The sequence below is a fragment of the Lithobates pipiens genome, unplaced genomic scaffold (genome assembly GCF_037356315.1).
Source record: "Lithobates pipiens isolate NorthernLeopardFrog02 unplaced genomic scaffold, aLitPip1_a1.2 Scaffold_167, whole genome shotgun sequence".
Lineage (NCBI taxonomy): Eukaryota > Metazoa > Chordata > Amphibia > Anura > Ranidae > Lithobates > Lithobates pipiens.
In genome coordinates, this window is record NW_027507753.1 from 1,955,382 (window position 1) to 1,975,411 (window position 20,030).

The following is a 20,030-nucleotide window of genomic DNA, read 5'->3' on the forward strand; positions in this document are numbered from 1 at the left end:
CAGATTCGATCCGATCTTGGCAGATCGTATGCCTTCAGATTCGATCCGATCTTGGCAGATCGTATGCCTTCAGATTCGATCCGATCTTGGCAGATCGTATGCCTTCAGATTCGATCCGATCTTGGCACTAAGTAAAACACAAACTTTCATTGCACAGTGATTTATAAGCTATGCAGACTTTATCCACACCAATTGCACTCACATAACCCAAGCCGATAGATAGCGCTTGAAAACAATCAGCTAGATACGGTTGGAGGCGTTTCTCAGACAAGTCACCTTGCTGTATTCTCAGAGGGCTCCGAACGTAACGTCACTGGCTCCACCCGACGCGTTGCATCATATATCACATGACTTTAATAGCGCACCATTATACACAAATTTATATATTTTCTTGGTGATAGAACACTGGCATGGTTGCAGCCTAGTCATTTGGGTGTTTCCTATACATGTATGGTAATCCTACATATTTATTAATATCAGCGCTAAGGCTTTTTTGTTATTTATTCCCTATGGCTTTCCCCATGATGTCAGAGGGGGAGCCGGAGCAAGATGCGGGACAAGAAGAGCGGAGGAGGAAGAAGATGAAGAAGATGGATTAGAAGAAGTTGGAGGAACAAGAAGAACATGGAAGGAAGACCAGATGAAAGAAGAAGAATTTAATGAAGGACTTGTCAAAAACCATCTACTGTCTTGTTTAACCTTTTTGTCACTTTTTTTGTCCATAAGAAAGTGGATGTGTTTAGGCGCGTGAGAAATGCACAATTACCTGGATTGAGTAGAACGTGTGGGGGAAGAAGGAGAGCCCCAGCTGCGTGTGATCCGTTGTGTGGAGAGCCTTGAATGCCAGACAATGCCCACCACCCATATTTGCATCACCAAGAAATGCCCACCAACACCATGGCGCATGGCAAAAAGGGGGGAGGGGTGCCGTCAGCCGGACAACTGTGTCTCCAGCCAAACGGCACCATGAAGGCTCCCATATTGCCCACTTTCTTATGATCATCAGTGGGTAACCATTTATTTACCCCTCTTTTTATGCACAGCTTTTAGTCACTTCTATCTTCCACCCCAGTCTGGTTAGCCTTCACTGCCCCACTTGTCCTCCCCCTCACCAGCACGGGCCCCTTTCCCACCTATCCTTTCTATCCACACCCCCCATGGACTTCCTTGGCTCACTCCATTTTTTTCACTCCCTTCACAGGAGTGCCTCGCTATTTCCATGCCAGCCCTAATTTCAGCCTGTATGGGTTGTCTATCCCGAGCTGTCCACCTCAGCTCCCAGTTGGGGGTGTCCCTGGATGGCTTGTGGCACCCGGCCACCCTACCACCAATTTATGTATCTGAGTAAGTAAACATGTACTTTGTGAAGACTTTATCTAACCTTCCCCTGTTCATGTTATCCATTATTTTAATTTGCTTATCAGTATATTATTATTTCATTATAGAATCATCGCATGCTTTTCTCCTGATGAGTGGTTCAAAAACCACAATTGCCGTGCGTCTACCAATATTTACCTGAATTTCAAGCTACTACTATATTACCTTTTTCACAGGCCTAGGGAGGCAACAGGTCCTGCAGATCTTACCACGTTAATAATCTTACCCAAGTCTGGGCGTGGTTAGGGATGAGCTCTGTTCGACTCGAACACTGGCTGTTCACCCGTTTGGCAAATCCAGAACTTTGAGGGCCGTTCGCACCATGTTCGTGTGTGTTGCTCAAGGCCCACAATGCACTGCGCCATTGCAGTGCATTGCTGGCTGTTGATTGGCCAAGCATGCACTGTGACCCCGCATGCTTGGCCAATCACAGCGCCGGCAGCGAGGAGAGCCATAATTGGCCACAAGCAGGATGTCTGTGGCCAATTATAGCTTGGGGGTTTAGTACATGCCCCACAGTATATAAGGCTGCCAGTGTGGTGGCCTTGTGTAGTGTGTTGCGGCGTTCAGGGAGAGAGCAGGATAGGCAGGGACAGTGCCTTTTTTTTCTTGTGAACCTAGCGCAGTCAGAGTTGGTGTATTGTGCCACCTGCACAGTGTATACCTGAAGCTACCCCCAATTGCTTGTGTTGTTCTGTTCATTTACCACAGGCAGCTTCAGCAGTTACAGTGGGTGTATTGTGCCACTTGCACTGCATACACCTGAAGCTACCCCCAATTACTAGTGGTGTTCTGTTCCTATATCACAGGCAGCTGAAGCAGTTACAGTGGGTGTATTGTGCCACCTGCACAGTGTATACCTGAAGCTACCCCCAATTGCTTGTGTTGTTCTGTTCATTTACCACAGGCAGCTGCAGCAGTTACAGTGGGTGTATTGGGCCTCCTGCACTGCATACACCTGAAGCTACCCCCAATTGCTAGTGGTGTTCTGTTCCTATATCGCAAGCAGCTGAAGCAGTTAGAGTCAGTGTATTGTGCCACCTGCACAGTATACACTTGAAGCTACCCCAATTGCTCATGTTCTTCAGATCCTATACCACAGGCAGGCAGCTAAAGTAATTACAGTCGGTGTACTGTGTCATCTGCTGAGTGTGCACCTAAAGCAATCACTGGTTGTCTCATCTCCCTGCAGGCCATTAGTATGTCTGGAAGGCCAACAAGGAGAGGCAGACAGTCACTAGCCAATAAAAGAGGGCAAGCAGGCTCTGTGTCTAGAGGCAACAGTGCTGGTTGTGGATGCGGTGTATTGTCATCAGCACGTGACCATGGGACACGCTTGTCCTTATTTTCGGCAGCTGGAAGTGTTGAGCCACATCATGCCGAAGACTTGGTAGAGTGGATTACCAAGCCCTCTTCATCCTCCTCAGCCTCTCTCACTCAGGGTACTGGCAAAGCAGCTGCTAACTCATCCTCTTCCCTCATCTCAATGTCATCAGTAGGGATGAGCCGAACACCCCCCGGTTCGGTTCGCACCAGAACTTGCGAACGACCCCCGCGTTCGGTACGAACGTTAGAACCCCATTGAAGTCTATGGGACTCGAACGTTCGAATTGGAAAATGCTAATTTTAACAGCTAATATGCAAGGTAGTGTGCTAAAAAGGGTTTGGCGATCTGCCTCCTGCCTCAGGGGACATGGGTCACTGCAAAAAAAAGTTTTAAAAACGACCGTTTTGGCGGGAGCACTGATTTTAATGACGATTAAAGTGAAAAAAAAAGTGAAGTATTCCTTTAAATATGGTGCCTGGGGGGTGTCTGTAGTATGCCTGTGAAGTGCCACGTGTTTCCCGTGTTTAGAACAGTCCCTGCACAAAATGACATTAAACGGAAATAACACCATTTAAAACTGCTTGCGGTTTTAATGTTATATCTGGTTCCTGCAATATGGTTGAAAATCATTGAGAAAAATGGCATGGGTAGCCCTCCCTGCCCATTACCAGCCTATTTGGGTCTTGTACACATATTAAGGGGAACCCCGTACCCATATTAAAAAAAGGAAATGCGTGTGGCCCCCAGGCCCTATATACTCAGAACAGCAGTATACAGGCGATGCAAACAAGACAGGGACTGTGTAGGTTTGTTGTGTTAAGTTGAATCTGTTTGTCATTTTCAACCGGTACATTTTTAAAGTGTAGCTCCAGTCAAAAAAAATATTTGTAAGCTTTTTGGAAAACATAGGGAAGGGTTATCACCCCTGTATAATTTGTTTTGTCGTCCATCTTTTTTTCATCTCACTTGCTGCTGTCTCCTTGCGTTTGCAAGTAGGAGATGTTTGTAAGTTGGATGTTTGAAAGTAGGGGCCTGCCCTATATTATAGCGGTATGTACTGGGTACAGAGCACGCAGACAGCACGCACTATCTCCTAACACTACTGACTGCAAGCTCTATTATTAACCACTTGTTAGCCCAATGTTTGCATAAAGTGAAAGATGAAGTTATGCTGAGTAAATAGATATCAAACATGTCACTCTTCAAAATAGCACATGCCCGTGGAATGGCGCCAAACGTCGCTACTTAAAAAATCCCCATAGGCGACGCTTTAAATATTTTTTTACTGGTTACATGTTTTGAGTTGCAGAGGAGGTCTAGGACTAGAATTATTGCTCTCGCTCTAACATTCTCGGCGATACCTCACATGTGTGGCACATGCGAGCACATGGGGACATGGGCGCTTTAATTTTTATTTTATTTTTTTATTGTTCATTTTACTTTATTTTAGTTTGACATTTTTTTTCCCCAAAATATATTTTTGATCACTTTTATTCCTATTACAAGAAATGTAAACATCCCTTGTAATAGGAATATGGGGTGACAGGTCCTCTTTACAGTGAAATCTGGGGGGTCAATATGACCCCACATCTCACCTCTAGGCTGGGAAGCCTGAAATAAAAAATAAAAAAAAAGATTCTGGCTTTGATCGTACCGGCGAGTTGGTAGAAGCACCGGAGGGCGGTGAGGGGTGGGGGGCGTCTATGGCTGGGTACTTCAGGGTATCACCGAGTATGGCTGGGTATCTCTGAGTATGGCTGGGTATGGCAATTTATGGCAGGGTATTACAGAGTATTGGCGGGGTATTGGCGGGGTACTGCAGAGTAATAGCAGGGTACTGCACTGCAGAGTAATAGCAGGGTACTGCACTGCAGAGTAATGGCGGGGTACTGCACTGCAGAGTAATGGCGGGGTACTGCACTGCAGAGTAATGGCGGGGTACTGCACTGCAGAGTATTGGGGGTACTGCAGAGTAATGGTGGGTATTACAGAGTATTGGCGGGGTATTGGCGGGGTACTGCAGAGTAATAGCAGGGTACTGCACTGCAGAGTAATAGCAGGGTACTGCACTGCAGAGTAATGGCGGGGTACTGCACTGCAGAGTAATGGCGGGGTACTGCACTGCAGAGTAATGGCGGGGTACTGCACTGCAGAGTATTGGGGGTACTGCAGAGTAATGGTGGGTACTGCAGAGTAATGGGGGTTACTGCAGAGTAATGGGGGGTACTGCAGAGTAATGGCAGGGTACTGCAGAGTATTGGCAGGGAATTGAGGGGTTAAATTCGGTGAGCAGCGATGTGGGCACTGCAGATGCAGCCCACATCGCTGCTGACACCGATCTCTTTCCCCTCCGCTGTACCGATCGGTACAGAAAGGGGAGGGAGGAACAGGCGTCATAACATGACGCCGGTTTGTTTCCAAGTGATCACTCCGTCATTTGACGGAGCAATCACGTGGTAAACGGCCGCTATGAGCGGCCGTTTACCGTGATGCGCCGGGTCCTATGGACCCGGCGGTCACGGATGCTCTCGAGTGCGCACACCTCGGGGCACGCGAGAGCAGAATTCTGGGAGCCCGTTAATTAACGGCCTCTCTGAGTTAAACAACCGCCCTGAAGCCGTTAATTGGCAATGGGCAGTTGTTAAGTGGTTAAAGCTAGATCACTAGCTATATAGGTGAGGTGAATATAGTGGTGTATACTGCAGTCAGGGCACAGACAACAACCACTACACAGCAGCAAGATAGGAAATCAGCCAAAAACGATTGGTGTGTACTGTGTTGAAGGTACACAGAACACCCACTGCTTCAGATGCAAAGTAACACACTACAGGAGGCCGCCTTAAAGGCGGCCTTATATAGTGTGGGGCGTGCACTACACAGCCTGAGCTATGATTGGCCACAGGCATCCTGCCTGTGGCCAATCATGGCTCTCCTCGCTGCCGGCGCTGCGATTGGCCAAGCATGCGGGGTCACAGTGCATGCTTGGCCAATCATCGGACAGCAATGCACTGCGCCAACGCAGTGCATTGTGGTCCGCGCGCGCGTCACTCGAATTTTGACGCGAACGGCCAAAACGTTCGGAATTCGCCGAACGGGCGAACAGCCAATGTTCGAGTCGAACGTACGTTCGACTCGAACACGAAGCTCATCCCTAGTCATCAGTCACTCTTTTGTTTGAGCACAGTGTTGGGTACATGCTCCAGGAGGATGCCCAGCCTTTTGAAGGCTCTGATGATACCCAGCTAGAGGAAGGCAGTAGTGTGAGCGCAGAGAGGGGATGCCCAAGAAGGACAGCAATCTGGCAGTCATGTTCCACCAGCTGCAGCATACTGCCAGGTTTGCTCCAGTGATGAAGAGGGAGGGGATGATGAGGTCACTGACTCCATGTAGCTGCCTGATAGGAGAGATGAGGAGGCACATCTCAAATGAGGCAGGATGCCGTCCGGAGCCAGCTTAAGGGCATCACACTGACTAAATTACACCACAGAGCTCCCTGCCTCTGCGCGTTATTCCAAAAGTTCTTTGGTGTGGGCCTTTTTTGAGGCGAGTGCATCAGATCGCAGTGCTGCTATTTGCAACATATGTCTCAAGCGTATCTCACATGGACAATTGGGCACCGCATGCTTGACCAGACATATGTTGACCTGCCATGCAGCTCGTTGGCAAGCTTACCTCAAAGACCCACACCAAAGAACAAAGCGGACCTCTCCTTGCTCCTCATCAGCTGGGATCTCCAACCCCACTAGACCTTCAGTCCTCTCTGAAACCTGCTGAGAGGAATGAAGGTGTAAAATTAGGTGTGTCACAGCCAAGTACTTGCGGGCATTCTGCTGGCAGTACACTGATGTCCGATTATACCAGGCAAATGTCCCTGCCCCAGCTGCTGGACCATCAAAAGAAGTTCACTCCCAGCCATCCACATGCCCAGTGGTTGAATGCAAGCTTGACTAAATTGCTAGCACTTCAGCTGCTGCCTTTAGAGTTGGTAGACTCTGCCCCCTTCCGTGAGTTTGTGCAATGTGCAGTTCCTCAGTGGCAGGTTCCCAAACGCCACTTTTTCTCATGGAAGGCGATTCCGGCTCTCTACTGGCATGTGAAAGGTAATGTCCATACCTCACTGGACAGGGCGGTCAGCGGTAAGGTGTATATTACCGCTGACTCATGGTCCAGCAGGCATGCACATGGACGTTACTTATCTTTCACGGCGCATTTGGTCACTCTGGCAGCTGGGAAGGATGCAGGACAAGGTGCAGTAGTGTTGGAGGTTGTTCCACCACCATGCCTCCAAAATGCTACTACTGGTTGTGACAAACCTCTCTCCTCTACCCCCTCCTCTTCTTCTTCCTCCATGGCCTCTTCCTGTGCTTTGTCCACGGATCCAGCGGTGCTCTGTAGGCATTCAAGGGGCTACGCAAGTAAGCAGGCAAAAAGATGCCATGCCGTGCTTGAGCTGGTGTGTTTGGGGGACAGGAGCCACACTGGGGCAGATATTTTGTCAGCTCTGCAGGGGCAGGCCGAGAGGTAGTTGATGCCATGACAGCTTAAGCCAGGAATGGTGGTTTGCGACATTGACACCAACCTCCTCTCTACCCTCCGACAGGGACAACTGACCAATGTGCCCTGTGTGGCTCATGTCCTTAATCTGGTGGTGTAGCGGTTTTTGGGCAGGTACCCGGGCTTACAGGATGTCCTGAGGCAGGCCAGGAAATTCTGTGTGCATTTCCACTGATCATATAATGCCAGTGCTTGGCTGGCTGAGCTCCAAAAGGAGTTGAACCTGCCCAAGAGCCACCTTATATGTGACATGCCCACCAGGTGGAACTCAGCATTGGCCATGCTGCAGCGGCTGCACATGCAGCGGAGGTCCATCAATGAGTACCTGTGTGACTACGGCACCAGGACAGGGTCAGGGGAGATTGTTTTTTTTTTTTTTTCACAATGCCGGTGGTTCATGATTAGGGATGCATACACTGTCCTGTCACCGTTTGAGGAGGCCACCTCCTCCCAGCCACGTAGAAGTCCACGGATTTCTTGGGACTGTAAATCATCCCTAAAAGACTGCTGATGCTGAGTGCCAGGCTCCAACTCCATGCTGACACAATCCTCCTCCTATTCCTCCTCCTCTTCCTATGTGATGGGTGGGACAGCAGGAACATTGTCTGGATAAAGGGGGCCTTGAGAGGCAAGGAAGTCCTCCTCTTCCTGCCTCTGTTCTGCCTCAAGTGCCCTGTCCATTACTCCACACAGCGTATGCTCCAACAGGTGGACAAGGGGTACAGTGTCACTGATGCATGTACTGTCACTGCTCACCATCCTCGTGGCTGCGAATCATATCATCCTTAGTGACCCAGAGGACTCCAGACCGAATGCTTCAGCTAACATATGCTGCATGGCCTTCCTGATCCTGCAAAGCCTGCAGAAGGATCTTTGTATTCTTTGGATCAAGGAGAGGGATCATTACTGGCTGCCAGCTCTCCTTGATCCATGGTACAAGGGTGAGGTTGCGGACCTTATCTTGCCGTCGCAGAGGATGAGACATCTCCTGGAGGCCTTGCACAAAGGTCTGTGCAACGCGTTCCCAGACACTGGGAAGTTAAAATCTCCTGGTCCTGAACAACGTGTTGCTGAGGCATCGGTCAGAAGGAGCGGTGGAGAAGGTGGCCGTCTGACTGATGCATTCAGACAATTTTTTAGTCCGCAGCCCCAAGGTATGATCAGTTCCAGCAGCCATCGCCAGCGTCTGATTTACATGGTGCAGGAGTACCTAGGTGCAAGGTCAGACTTGGACACCTGTCCCATCGAAAATCCTCTGGCTTACTGGGTCTTGAGGATGGATCACTGGCCAGAGCTTCCACAGTATGCAATTGAGCTACTGGCCTGTCCTGCATCCAGCGTTCTTTCAGAACGCACATTCAGTGCTGCTGGAGGCTTTGTAACCAATCACAAGGTGCACCTGTCCAATGACTCGGTTTATCGACTGACCTTCATAAAGATGAATCAGTCTTGGATCACTACCAGCTACCAAGCACCTGAAGCTGATGTAACCAAATAATTATTTTGAAATCTCACATCCCTTCAAGACTGCCTATGCTGATGCTGAGTGACTATCCTGTTATGTTGACTGACTATCCTCTTCCTCCTCAATCATCCTGCTGATAGCTTGGAAGAACATTTTTGGTTCTGGGGCCGCCACCAGTGGCTAAGGCCCAATTTTTGCAGCCCAGGGGCATGTAATTACAATTTTCAATGCAATGCTTTGCAGCAGGGCTCATTCCTGCACTTCAACTAGAGTATCTAGGAGAGGTTGCAGTGTCGTGGCACCAGTGCCTAAGGCCCAATTTTTCAGCCCCTGTTTAACAGGGGCATGTAATTACAATTCATGATATTTCACAGCAGGGTCTGTTCCTGCGCCCACCAAAAGTAACTGTGAGGACTTGCAGTATTATGGAACGAGCACCACAACCACCATAGGCCCAATTTTTCTACCACTGTTCCACAATGGCATGTAATTACAATTCTTGATATAATAGTTCACAGCAGGTTGCTCCAGTTTCCACTAATATTCACTTTGAGGGCTTACAGTGTTAACTTGTGGCAACACCAACACCTTAGGGCCACATTTCTGCAAGCATATAGGGCAGGCCCCTACTTACAAACGTCTCCTACTTGCAAACAGAAGGAGACAACAGGAAGTGAGATTAAAAAAAAGACAGACTGCCAAAAAAATTATAAAGGGGCGATAACCCTTCCCTATGTTTTCCAAAAAGCTTAAAATGGATTTTTTGACTGGAGCTACACTTTAAAAATGTACCAGTTCAAAATTGCAAACAGATTCTACTTAACACAACAAACCTACACAGTCCCTGTCTTGTTTGCACCGCCTGTATACTGCTGTTCTGAGTTTATAGGGCCTGGGGGCCACACGCCTTTCTTTTTTTAATTTGGGTACGGGGTTCCCCTTAATATCCGTACAAGACCCAAAGGGGCTGGTAATGGGTGGGGGGGCTACCCATGCCATTTTTCTCAATGATTTTCATCCGTATTGCCGGAACCAGATATTACATTAAAAACACAAGCAGTTTTAAATTACTTTTTTTCTGTTAAATGTCATTTTGTGCAGGGACTGGGGGTGTTCAGCTCATCCCTAGTTCTGACATTGTGTACAGGTGGCAATCTCAGGAGGACCGGCAATGAGGAATAGAAAAGGGTCTTCAGCAACCACAAGATTGGAGGAGCACAACTGTCTACAGTGTCTTTGCATTATGGCAGATTAGCACTGGAAACACCTGAGCTCATTTGGGGGGCAGCACATACTTTTGCCTCCAACTGAGGAGATCACACCCCACCCCACCCATTCTCTCCATGTGTGAAGATCCCACCTCACCTAATATCGCTCCCTCGACCTGAGGATATTCCCACCTCATCTAAAGCTTTTCCCTCAACCTGATTAGACCCCCCTCATCTAATGCCATCCCCCCTGCCTGAGGAGACCTCACATCACCTGAGGAGACCTCACCTCACCCAATACTGTCCTCTCCACCTGAGAAGACCCCACCTCACCCAATGCCATTCCCTTCACCTGAGGAGACCCCATCACCTCACCCGATACTGTTCTTCCTGCATGAGGAGACCCCACCTCACTCAATACCATCCCCTCCACCTGAGGAGACCCCACCTCACCAAATACTATCCCCACCACCTGAGGAGACTCCACCTCACCTAATATCATACACAAGGTGGAGGAGACCACAAGAAAAACAGAAATGGAAGGCACACACACATAGCTCTGACGAAGGGATTGCACCCTCGAAACATGTTAGCTGTACCCCATGTTCTGTGCATGTCCATGACCATTGAATTTAGGGAGTACCCACTTTTATATAAAACTTTTTTTATTAAATTATCTTTGGTAATACACTAGGTGTGTGTGCCTTCCATTTCTGTTTTTCTTGTAGTTGCTTTCGGATTACGCATCTGAGGAAGGTGTATCCACCCAGTTCTGGATACCATATATACCTTTCACACCACCATTATATCTAACATCTGTTACTCCTCACTTTGGAAGACCTATTAGTGCTGGAAGTGACTGTTTTTTGTATCACAAGGTGGAGGGAACGGTATCTGTCAGTCTCTTATTCCAACTGTCCACAGCACAGACATCTCTTCCCTATTCCTCCCTATAGCATTGGCTGCAGCTCTGACAGACTCATATTTCCATAGAAGGGGAAGGTACTTCACCAGAGACCTCAGGAGATTAATGCTTCTCCTGCCTGCACCTACGTTCTTACTACCCATAGCAAGGTGTGATTGGACTGGGCTGTAATTTCTTCACCCACCAGTAGGTGTCCTCAATGGTCCACCTGTATTCTGTTTATCTAACTTGGGGCTAATATATAGGAAACACTAATATATTTCATGGTACAAATTTCATGTCATATTTACAAACAGTATATGGAAGGAACATATTATGTGGTAAATATAGAGAGAAGGCAGGGAGAGTGCAAGGAAAGGACATAATGCAGAGAGGGAGGGAGAGGTGAGGGGGAATGGAGAGGTGAGGGGGGGAAAGGGAGAGGTGAGGGGGGGGAAAGGGAGAGGTGAGGGGGGGAAAGGGAGAGGTGAGGGGGGAAAGGGAGAGGTGAGGGGGGGAAAGGGAGAGGTGAGAGGAAGGGGAAGGGAGAGCTGAGAAGAAGGGGAAGGGAGAGGAGAGGGGGAAAGTGAGAGGAGAGTGGGGGAAAGGGAGAGGTAAGAGGGGGAAGGGAGTGGTGAGAGGGGGAAGGGAGAGTTGAGAGGGTATCAGCTGTGGAGAACAAGATAAGAATTTGGAAAAAAAAAATCACAGAAACACAGAATACAATTAATAAAATATACAAAACTTTATTGATGAGTAAAAAACCTCAATGGGGTAAATCTATAGAGAATAATACCTTCCAATAACCAGGTAATAATATTGGTAGTCCAATAATCAATCGGGATAATCACATCCCTTTGGGTAATGATCCATGACATGAAATCCTCTGGGAATAATACATGATCCTCATATACAATATATCAGACATGAAATGTAATCAGAACAATCGGTGGATAAATCCATTTAGATGATATAATAAAAATTGCAGCAAGTTGTCAGTGAAAGGCGAAGCGGCTGAATGGACTCTGTTCTTATACAAGGTAATGTCAGCAACACGGAGAAAGCAATTGCAGAGAGACACTGGGAGCCGGGAATGATGTATATGTTAGATAGAGCTGCATCACTTTATTACACCCAAGGAGAGGAGAGAGAGGAGTGTGGAGGATCGAGAGGAGTATGGAGGGTGGAGCAGAGTATGGAGAGGAGGATGGAAGATGTAGAGGAGTAGGACAGCAGTAAGAGGAAGATGTGGTCTCTTTCTCTATATTATGGATTGCCCCAGTCAGCTTTTATTAATGAGAAACTTTAGAAAATGTCTTTTTCCCGCCATGAACGAGTCCTAATAACGAGTCAGATCCTCATCACCATCATAGTAGTATTGATAATATTGGAAAGTGTGGAATCCTACAGAGGTGAGAAGAGGGAATTCGCAATGGGAGGCGACCATTATATCCATGAAGAGTAGAAGACTTTCCTTTAGAGGGTTGCAGAGAAATCCGAGGTGTCGGTGAGGAGATCCTCTATACATGGAAGAGGTCCAGCAGACCCAACACCGGGACACAATCACCAGACAAATCTCTGGCCGTCTACAAGAGATAATTGTACAATTACACGGAGATATTACATTGTATACATTCCATGAAATGTGTCATCAATACATATATATGTGAATGTGATGTGAATATCATTCCATGTTACACAGGGACTCCTCATATCAGTAATTTGGCTACTTTCCATCCACAGAAGAATTGGGATCATGTGACCTGAGGAAGATCTGCAGATCCCAATATCAGCAGCAGAGCCGATTGAGGAGACGGTTGTATTCAGAATATTGAAGGTCGGCCCCATTCCCATCCCTGGAACAGCCAGGACGGGTTTTATTATTTTCTGTTAGGAAGTGATCCAGATTTATAGAGAGGAGAAGCCGGAATCCAGGAACTGGACTGATCAGCACTAGAGATGGGCCAACAGTTCTATCCGAGCAAAAGTTCCCCCCGAACATCACCTGCTCACCTGCTCAGCAAACACCCAAATTTGCGGTTAGCTCGGCGGGATATTCACCCGCTGAGCGCCCCACAATGCACTGTGAGCTTCGCAGTGCATTCTAGAGGACCTAATTGGATGAAGCCAGCGGTCTGGTGCAAGATTTCACCAATTACCTGGACAAGACTGCTAAACAGTAAGTGATGCCAGTCTGCCCGTCTGATTATGATTTACACCTGCCTTTACACACAGCATGATGAGAGCGCTCAGGTAGTTCAGCATCACTCCTCACTCTGTAAGAGACCACTGACCAGACCAAAGCACGCTCTCACCATGCTGTGTGTAAGACATTGTGTGAGAGAGGGGCAGTTCTTGGGCCCAAAAGGTGTCTTGAATTTAAAGCAGTGGTGGTACATCCATAAAGGAATTTGCCTTGCTAACACTGACCCACCTCTCAGCCAATCAGGTGCACCGGGTCTGTGTTACCTGCCACCTGATTGGCTAAAACAACAGGTGCCGTGATTGGACGCCTAACAGGTGTCCAATCACAGGAGAGGAGGAGTGGACGGGAGAACAGAAGAGATTGAGGAAGAAATGGAGGACACCACCGCTCACCGCCTGCCGCCGTCACCTGCTGCCCACCCAAGACAAGGTAAGGGCCGGGCAGACGGTGGGCGGGGGCACAGTGGCAGCATTTCATGCGCACAGTGGCAGCATTTTGGGTACAGTGGCAGTGTTTGATGGGCACATTGAGGCTGCAATTGATGGGGGTCTTTCAAGAATGTTTTAGTTTGTTTGCGCCCCCCAAAAATGTTGAGCCACCACTGATTTAACCCCTTCCCGCTGAGTGTACGCAGATATGCGGTCTTGGTTTTTGGAGGTTATACCAGGATGATGCCCGCAGCCTCAGGCATCATCCCAGTACAGTTTTTTAGAGCGGACGATCAGTTTTCCAGGGATAACAACTAATGCAGCTAAATGCTGCTCAATTGTTATCCCCCCTCCCGCACCTCCCGACACTCTGACTGGTCCTCCCGTCCCCCCGGGAGACCCGATCCTCGATCCGCCACTTACGGCGGCTAGAGAGAGATGGGCACAAAGCCATAAATGGCTTTGTTCCAGTCTCCTGAATGTAAACATGGAAGCGACGTCACTTCCTGTTTACTTGGCTGGCAATGGCGCCGGATTTAAAAAAAAATCTACAGTATTCAGAATCACAGTTTTTGGTGATCTGAATACTTTGAAGTGCAAAGGAGGTATTGGGGGTTCTTTTAGACCCCCCGATCCCTCCATAAAGAGTACCTGTCACCACCTATTATTGTCACAAAGGATGTTTACATAAACACAATTGAATAATATAAAAATAAACAAAATCAATAAGAAATTTTTTTTAGAGCGCCCCCGTCGCCGCAAGCTCTCGCAGCAAAGAAAATGCATATGGCAGTTGCGCCCACATATGTAAACGGTGTTCAAATCACACATGTGAGGTATCACCGTGATTGTCCGAACGAGAGCGATAATTCTAGCACTAGACCTCCTCTGTAACTCTAACCTGGTAACTGTAAAAAAACAATAAAAGCTTCGCCTATGGAGATTATTAGGTACCGTAGTTTGTCGCCATTCCACGAGTGTCTGCAATTATAAATTGCAACATGTTTGGTATCCATTTATTCGGCGTAACATTATCTTTCACATTATACAAAAAAATTGGGCTAACTTTACTGTTTTCATTTTTTTTTAATTCATGAAAATGTCCCTTTTCCCAAATGGTTGCAATTAAAACACCGCTGCCCAAATACCGTGTGACATAAAATATTGCAACAATCACCATTTTATTCTCTAGATTCTCTGCTAATATATATATATATAATTTTTGGGGTTCTAAGTAATTTTCTAGCAAAAAATATGGATTTTAACTTGTAAACACCAAATGTCAGAAATAGGCTTAGTCATAAAAGGGTTAAAGTGTATATATGATTTTCTTTTCTTTTGTGTTTGTAATTGTGGTATATTTAGTACTGGCTGGCGAGAAGTGCAGTGTTAACAAAAAAAAAATATATATATATATTAAATGCAGGACACCTTTTGGATTATATTATATATAATTGGGGATAATATATTTTTAATGTGCCCTAAAATGAACTGTTATCTCTTTCCTGGGTTCACACTAGATGTGGTGCAAATTCACAGTAAATTTGCTGCGGTTTCAGCACTGCATCCAAATCGCAACCCGTCCATGTGAACCAATTGCAGAGTGTATGTTAAGGTAACGACCCCCCCGCCCCCCGCAATCAATTTGCAAAATGCAGCACAGTTTGCCAAATCGGATCACATGGGTATGATCCCCTATGTAATCTGATTCTGATGTGGACAATAAAGGGTCCTGCACTAGTTTGGTGTGAATACAGTGCGATTTTAGCCATACAAATCCATGGCTCAAATCGCATCCCAGAGACACCACATGTAATTCACACAGGAATGTGCTGCGATTGCTGTGCGTATTACATGTGGTGTCTCATGCTGAGGCATTAAAGCCAGCTGCAGCATTCCCCTTGGCAGAGGTGAGCTCAGGTGTGTTTGGATCCTTGTCTGAACTATCCTGAGCTTTCCCACAGCCGCATATATATATATATATATATATATATATATATATATATATATATATATACTCCTCTTGTATATGTGCAACTGCAGACCATGAAATGACTCGGCTGCTTCTGATTGGCAGTGCACTGTGACAGGAGGGGGCCCGAGGGGGATTAAATAACAAATATGTCATGCTTCTCTGATCTGTATAAAAAGAAAATGGGCTGCTCAGCCTAAAATGCCCAGGCCTATTTTTGTCCCAGTCCGGGCCTGAGTGTGAGTATAGTGTAGTGTCAGTGTACAGTGTGAGTATAGTATAGTGTCTGTGTAGAGTGTGAGTATAGTGTAGTGTCAGTGTACAGTGTGAGTATAGTGTAGTGTCAGTGTACAGTGTGAGTATAGTGTAGTGTCAGTGTACAGTGTGAGTATAGTGTAGGGATGAGCCGAACACCCCCCTGTTCGGTTCGCACCAGAACCTGCGAACAGACCTAAACTTCGTGTGAACTTTAGAACCCTATTAAAGTCTATGGGACTCGAACGTTCACAATCTAAAGTGCTCATTTTAAAGGGTAATATGCAAGTTACTGTCCTAAAAAGTGTTTGGGGACCTGGGTCCTGCCCCAGGGGACATGGATCAATGCAAAAAAAAGTTTTAAAAACGGCCGTTTTTTCAGGAGCAGTGATTTTAATAATGATTAAAGTGAAACAATAAAAGTGTAATATTCCTTTAAATTTCATAGCTGGGGGGTATCTATAGTATGCCTGTGAAGGGGCGCATGTTTCTGGTGCTTAGAACTGTCCCTGCACAAAGTGTCATTTGTGCAGGAAAAAAAGTCTTTTAAAATCACTTGCGGCTAAATTGTCGGGTCTCCGTAATACAGAGAACACTCAATGAGTGTTCTCTGTATTAGCCGACAATTCATTCATTCATTGATTAAAAAAAAAAAAGCGTGGGGGTTCCCCTAAATTCAATTACCAGGCCCTTCAGGTCTGACATGGATATTAAGGGGAACCCCGTGTCAAATTTAAAAAAAAAAATGATGTGGGGGTCTCCCCAAATATCCACACCAGACCCTTCAGGTCTGATATGAATATTAAGGGGAACCCCGCATCAAATTAAAAAAAAAAATTGACGTGAGGGTCCCCCTAAATATCCATACCAGACCCTTTATCCGAGCACGCAACCTGGCAGGCCACAGGAAAAGAGGGGGGATGAGAGAGCGCCCCCCCCTCCCTCCTGAACCGTACCAGGCCACATACCCTCAACATTGGGAGGATGCTTTGGGGGTCTGTGACCCCTCAAAGCACCTTGTCCCCATGTTGATAAGGACAAGGGCCTCATCCTCACAACCCTGGCCGTTGGTTGTGAGGGTCTGCGGGCGGCTTATCAGAATCTGGAAGCCCCCTTTAACAAGGGGACCCCCAGATCCCGGCCCCCCCCCTGTTTGAAATGGTAAGGGGGTACAAAAGTACCCCTACCATTTCACAAAGAAAGTGTCAAAATGGTTAAATAAGACAAACACACTTTTGAAAAATTCCTTTATTAAAAATGAAAAAAAAAAAGATTCCAGCGGTGCTAATCCACTCTTGCTATCCAGCGACGGATCTCCGGGGTCCAGCGATAGATGATCATATCCAGCGACGGGGGAATCTCTCAGTCCAGCGCTGTCCATACATCCTTCTTCTGTCTCCTCTCCGGAGACACTGCAGAGAGCCCAGCGCTGACGTTTCTTATATTGGGAGGGCGGGGCCACCCGTCACCTGACCCCGCCCCTCTGACGCAGGAGAGGGAAGCCAGGGGTTCCCCAGTGACGTGTGGGTGACCCCGCCCCCTCTGATGTAACGCAGGTTTCCGTTACATCAGAGGGGGCGGGGTCACCCACACGTCGATGGGGAACCCCTGGCTTCCCTCTCCAGCGTCAGAGGGGCGGGGTCAGGTGACGGTGGCCCCGCCCTCCCAATATAAGAAACGTCAGCGCTGGGCTCTCTGCAGTGTCTCCGGAGCGGAGACAGAAGAAGGATGTATGGACAGCGCTGGACTGAGAGATTCCCCGTCGCTGCATATGATCATCCATCGCTGGACCCTGGAGATCCGTCGCTGGATAGCAAGAGTGGATTAGCACCGCTGGAATTTTTTTTTTTTTTTTTTTTTTTCATTTTTAACCACTTAAGGACCAGGCCTCTTTTTCGGACTTGGTGTTTCCATGTTTAAAACAGTTTTTTTTGCTAGAATATTACTTAGAACCCCCAAACATTTTATATATTTTTTTTCTAACACCCTAGAGAATAAAATGGCGGTCATTGAAATACTTTTTTTCACACCGTATTTGCGCAGCGGTCTTTTTTGAATAAAAAAATAAGACAACAGTAAAATTAGCCCAATTTTTTTTTACTGTGAAAGATAATGGTATGCCGAGTAAATTGATACCCAACATGTCACGCTTCAAAATTGCGCCCGCTCGTGGAATGGCGTCAAACTTTTAGCCTCAAAAATCTCCATAAGCGACATTTAAAAAATTCTACAGGTTGCATTTTTTGCGTTACAGAGGAGGTCTAGGGCTAGAATTATTGTTCTCGCTCTACCGATCGCGGCGATACCTCACATATGTGGTTTGACCACCGTTTTCATATGCGGGCGCTACTCACGTATGCGCTCGCTTCTGTGCGCAAGCTCGTCGTAACGGGGTGTTTTTAAAAAAAAAATTTTTTTTTCTTATTTATTTTAATTTATTTTATTTATTTTTACACTTTTTAAAAAAAATAAAATAAAATGGATCACTTTTATTCCTATTACAAGGAATGTAAACATCCCTTGTAATAGAAAAAAGCTTGACAGGTCCTCTTAAATATGAGATCTGGGGGGTCAAAAGGTCCTCAGATCTCATATTTGGGCTAAAATGCAACAAAAAAAAAAAAAAGAAAATCTGACATTTAAAAAAAAAATATACCTTTTAAGAGTATAGAGACGAGTGGGGGCCATCTTAGCCTCACTTGTCTCTATGCCCAGCCGACGGAAGGACTCGATCGCCTCCGCCGCTACCAACGGCTCCGGTAAGCGGCGGAAGGTGCGGGAGGGCGGCGGGAGGGGGGGTGGCACCTCTCCCGCCGCCGATAGCTGTGATCTCATGGCGAATCCGCCGCGGAGACCACCGTTATCGTACAGCCGACCGCCGCCTGAAGAGATGGATATCTCGGTTGTGGCAGCAGCTGCTGCCGTTACCGAGATATCCCTCTTCAAAAAATGGACGTACATCGTCATGCGGCGTTCGGCAAGTGGTTAATAAAGGAATTTTTCAAAAGTGTGTTTGTCTTATTTAACCATTTTGACACTTTCTTTGTGAAATGGTAGGGGTACTTTTGTACCCCCTTACCATTTCAAACAGGGGGGGGCGGGATCTGGGGGTCCCCTTGTTAAAGGGGGCTTCCAGATTCTGATAAGCCCCCCGCCCGCAGACCCTCACAACCAACGGCCAGGGTTGTGAGGATGAGGCCCTTGTACTTATCAACATGGGGACAAGGTGCTTTGAGGGGTCACAGACCCCCAAAGCATCCTCCCAATGTTGAGGGTATGTGGCCTGGTATGGTTCAGGAGGGGGGGGGGCGCTCTCTCGTCCCCCCCCTCTTTTCCTGCGGCCTGCCAGGTTGCGTGCTCGGATAAAGGGTCTGGTATGGATATTTAGGGGGACCCCCACGTCAATTTTTTTTTTTAAATTTGATGCGGGGTTCCCCTTAATATCCATATCAGACCTGAAGGGTCTGGTATGGATATTTGGGGGGACCCCCACGTCAATTTTTTTTTTAAATTTGACACGGGGTTCCCCTTAATATCCATGTCAGACCTGAAGGGCCTGGTAATTGAATTTAGGGGAACCCCCACGCTTTTTTTTTTTTTTTTTTTTTAATCAATGAATGAATTGTCGGCTAATACAGAGAACACTCATTGAGTGTTCTCTGTATTACGGAGACCCGGCAATTTAGCCGCAAGTGATATTAAAAGACTTTTTTTCCTGCACAAATGACACTTTGTGCAGCGACAGTTCTAAGCACCAGAAACATGTGCCCCTTCACAGGCATACTATAGATACCCCCCAGCTACGAAATTTAAAGGAATATTACACTTTTATTGTTTCACTTTAATCATTATTAAAATCACTGCTCCTGAAAAAACGGACGTTTTTAAAACTTTTTTTTGCATTGATCCATGTCCCCTGGGGCAGGACCCGGGTCCCCAAACACTTTTTAGGACAGTAACCTGCATATTACCCTTTAAAATGAGCACTTTAGATTTCTCCCATAGACTTGTATAGGGTGTTCCGGCTTTTCGAATTTGCTGCGAACAGCCCAAATTGTTCACTGTTCGTTGAACAGGCAAACAGGCAATGTTCGAGTAGAACATGAGTTCGACTCGAACTCGAAGCTCATCCCTAGTATAGTGTAGTGTCAGTGTAGAATGTGAGTATAGTGTCAGTGTAGAATGTGAGTATAGTGTAGTGTCAGTGTACAGTGTGAGTATAGTGTCAGTGTACAGTGTGAGTATAGTGTAGTGTCAGTGTACAGTGTGAGTATAGTGTCAGTGTACAGTGTGAGTATAGTGTAGTGTCAGTGTAGAGTGTGAGTGTATTGCTA

The 20,030-nt window shown here is 46.8% G+C and overlaps 1 protein-coding gene across 4 annotated transcripts in view; it reads right to left on the reverse strand.

Annotated features, from left to right (window-relative positions):
• The window catches only part of LOC143986539 (NACHT, LRR and PYD domains-containing protein 3-like), a 535,368-nt gene that overhangs the window by 334,731 nt on the left and 180,607 nt on the right, over positions 1-20,030 (reverse strand). For 3 of the 4 annotated variants that reach the window (XM_077484916.1, XM_077484911.1, XM_077484915.1), the window contains one exon: positions 11,566-12,421. The exons of the other annotated variant lie outside the window; for it this stretch is intronic. The gene's annotated coding sequence lies outside the window, so the exon portion shown is untranslated. Of the gene's footprint in view, positions 1-11,565; positions 12,422-20,030 lie in introns of those variants that run through there. 4 annotated transcript variants of the gene reach the window in all.